Raw genomic sequence first — 4,319 nt, 5'->3', positions numbered from 1 at the left:
AAGTCTAAAACTGGTCAGTGTGGGAATGAAGGACTACTGGTCTCAAAGAGTGAGATGCCACTCAAACAAATGGGCTTAGGGGGTAGGGATGTGGCTCAATTTTTGATAGCGTGTTCGCCTAGCATGCATGAGGCACTGGGTTCGATTCTCAGCACCACATAAAACTAAAATAAAGATATTGTGTCCACCTAAAACTAAAAAATAAATATTAAAAAAAAAACCAGATGGGCTTATACCCTGCTCCTGTGCCACCAAATGGTGGCTGGCTGGTCCTCCACTTTGTTCTGACCACAGGAATCCCTGTGCGCATTCCGCTGGTCAATTAAGCCTCTGTGACACAAATCCACAATGAAGCATGAAACCAGCACCTCCTCTGTTTATACAGAAAGCATTTTGCCACAAGGCTGAGTTCAGGTGGTAAGTCAGCTCCCCACACCACTGACTTGTTAGCACTTGCAGTTTGCAGAGGTTTCCCTTAGGGCACCTTTGATCTTGGATCTGTGCAAACAGAATCCACAGGGCCAGTCACAGGGAGCCCTAGCTTCTTGTACTTTTCCCATGGGATTTCCCAGTGTAATTGTCCTTTTAAATGGCATCTATGACCTCCTTCCCATACTGCTTTCCTACAACTTCCAGGGACTTTAGGGCACAGAATAAGTGCTAAATGTGTATACCTGGTATGTCTGGCATTCCTTTAACTAGATCAAAGGGAAGATTTCACCCTTATTCCCCATATTATCCCTGCCCACAGAATATCAAGGGATTCTCCATTTCTATCATTGCAGTGGATAGTTTTTGGGGTGTCTGGAAAGCTCACAATTCCCCTTTCTCCCTGTGGTGCTCCAACACCCCCAGGGATAAGCCAACATAAGCCACATCCTGTCAGGTATTTCTCTTCCCACCATATTTAATGGCCCAGGGATAGACCTGACCAAAGATAAGTTGATTGGATTCTCTTTTCTGGACATTAAGACTTGGGACCAAAATAGTCTCATTTCAACTGGCCTGAAGTGATGAAGATTTTGAAGAGTCACTTTCTTTTATATGACTAGGAAGCAGAGAACGCCAGGCTACATATAAAAGATTGAAACAAGCTGTGTAGTGCAAAAGAGGCTTGAGAACCACTAAGAGTACTATCTGGGTTTCTGGTTGTTTTTCTTCCCCACTAAAACTCTATGTGGGCCAGGTGCAATGGCACACACCTCTAATCCCAGTGGCTGGGGAGGTTAAGGCAGGAGGATTGCAAGTTCAAAATTGGCCTCAGCAACTTAGTGAGACCTAAGCAACTTTGTGAGACCCTATCTCAAAACAAAACAAAACTGGCTGGGTTGTGGCTCAGTGGGTAAGCACTCCAGAGACTACTAGAGACTATTTATATCCCATTTTACCAAAGAGGAAACTGAGGCACAGAATTGATCCATGTTCAAGTAGCAACAGATGATCTAGCTTTTCATAAAAAGGATACAACTTGGGTATCCTGGTTGTGTGACTTGGGAAAAAATCCCTTATTCTCCCTAAACTGGTTTGACTTGGGATTCTGTCATTTTTGGTTAAAAGAATATTGATGAAAGACAGCTGAGATGGATTTTTTTTTTTTTTATTTTTCAGGGCCTATTTTTGCTTTCTTTTTTGATAGACTGGGGACTGAGCCCAGAGTCTTGTGTGTGCTAGGCAAGTGCTCTACCCCTGAGCTCTGCATATCCCAGCCTAGGATGGACCTAGCCTTGGATATGAGTGAGGACACCAAGACACAGGAAAGGCGATGAGAAGGGGGATGGGCAGCTACAGGTATATTTAGAGGTGCGAGGGGGCAGGAAATGGAGAAAGTTCATAACTCTCACCTCCGGTTTTTTCTGTGATGTGGTATAAGGCAAGGTCTTTGTGTTGAGATCACAGCACTTGGGGTGGGGAAAGATGGTGCAGCTGGGAAAAGGAATTGCTGAGGGAATAGGAGAGGAAAGGCAGTTTATCAGATTGAGGAATCCCCAGCTGTGGCTACAGGTGTTCAGTTCCAGGTGGGCTCATTTACCCAGCTGTGAGCTTTTCTTCAAGGCTTAACTACATTACTGAGGATTAAGTGGATGGGGCCATAGTAGGCGGGGCTAGAACATTAAGGGTGCTGAGAAGAGAATGACCAGGCTGTGAAAGTCTGGAGGCCTCTAGGAGGTGAAGGCAGGTTTGGTAAGATAGTGTGCAAGAACTAAAGAGAAAGAGATGTGTGTGAGAATGGAGAGATTGGATTTTGAGACTTCTGAGGTGGAGCCTTTCTTACTAATGACAGGATTCAGGACATGACCACAAGAGGGAGAGGCTGAAATGGAGTGAAGGGGAAATATGAGAGTGGAGGAAACAATGAAATTTGGGGGCAAATACATATAAATACATTAGCATAGAAACACACATAAACATATCAGATATACCCGGACACAATGCAAACAGACATGCAGATACATACAGACACACAGTATAGGCAGGCATCTACAAATTCATGGATACAGGACACAACCCTTCTCCCTTCTAGTATACAACAGAGAGGGGTACACACAATAGGACACATGCACAGATGTGACACATATATAAAGACACACATAATCATGTGACAGACTTGGAAACTTTGACTCACACACCACAGTTCTGTGACTTAAGGTAGTTTGATTTTCCCCCGGGGTATTGTTTTCCTTGTTGACTCTGGCCACTGTGGTGTCCACGTGGCACATCCACAGTTCTTAGTAAAGGGACAGAAACCTGAAGCCTCTCCAAGTTAGAAACAAAGGCCCTGGCACAACCCAGCCCTGGCTCACTAGTCCAGAATGTTTGTTCCTACCTTTGTCTCCCTGGAACTGGCATTCTGGCTCAAAGGCTGCCCTAGGGGCTCTTAGGGGGAACAGAGCCTTCCCCCAGTGCAGGGTGCCACTGGGACAGATGGCAGGGCTGAGCAGACAGTCTGACACCCAGAGACTTCACCATCCCCAACCCAAGCATCTCTTTCCCAGATAAACCAGCCTTACCCATACTCAGCAGCCTGCTAGGGAGGAGGATCAAGGATGAGAAAAGTGAAACTGGAGAGACAGGTTAGAAGCTAATGCTTCAGCCTGAAGAAAATAAGGGAGTCTTGAGGTTTTACTAAGTGAGAGACTGACATGTTTAAATTTCAATTGTAGAGCTCCCAACTCCTAGCACATAATAAATATGGATGTGTAATAAAAAGTGTAAATAAATATAATTAAGAGTGTGTGCCTAGAATATAATTAGTGTGAATGACTCTGGTAGCTCCATGTAGGAGGAGTTGGAAACTGGTAGCCCTGGTTCAGTCAGGAGCATTTGATCAGGTAATGGGAGGTTGGTCTATGGCCAGGGATAACATGAGGCAAAAATAGAAAGAAATGGAAGGGGCTGGGGATTTGATAAGAAAGGCTGGCTAAAGCTGGCCTGAACTGGGAGCATGGCCTCTTTGCTCATACTAACTAAAACACCACTATGAGGCAGACATAGAAAGTTAACTCGTAATTTACTATGAGAAAGATATTAGTCATAGAGAAAGAAAATATATTCACCAGCGTAAATTTTTCCATCAGCATATAAACATGCTCTAATGTCTTTCATTGGTAAAATTCTTCCTTGACCTAGATCATTCCACTTCATATCCACTCCATTTCTCTGCTTTCCTTCAAAGACAAACTTCTAGGAAGTTTCTCCCAAATGGTATTTCTACTCCCTTACCCTATTCACTCTACCCTATTCCAATATGACTTTCTTCTACTATTCCACAGAACCTTCTCTTGTCAAGATCACTGATGATTTCCATTTGCCATATATCTAATAGGCACACCAAGGATCTCATCTAGAGAAAACTGAGGCTCAGAAAGTCAAGTAGAATTTCACTTCTTGCTTATTGTTCCAGTCCTCTTGCTGAAGACATCTGAAAAATATAAAACAAATATGCTTGAAGGCACAGAAGAGATAATAAACAGGTGTTTGTGACTATTTTTCCCCTGAGGCATATGTATCCACACTAGCTAGAATGGATGGCCCAGAGGCAAATTGCTTTTTTTCCTTTTTTAAATTCAATGGTAAATTGGAAATTCTGGATTTTTTAATTGGTTATTTTTAGTTATACATGACAGTAGAATTTGTTTTGATATAATTGTACAGGCATTAAATATATCCTATTCTAGTTAGGACCCCCTGTAGTTAGGACCTCTCTTCTTATGGGTGTACATGATAGTAGGATTCACTACAGTGTATTCATATAAGTACATAGGAAAATTATTTTGGATTCATTCCACTGTCTTTCCTTTTCCTATCCCCCTTCCTTTCTT

The sequence above is a fragment of the Spermophilus citellus genome (genome assembly GCF_964194105.1).
Source record: "Spermophilus citellus genome assembly, chromosome: 2".
Lineage (NCBI taxonomy): Eukaryota > Metazoa > Chordata > Mammalia > Rodentia > Sciuridae > Spermophilus > Spermophilus citellus.
The sequence above is the reverse complement of the archived record's forward strand: the minus strand, read 5'-3'. Positions refer to the sequence as shown.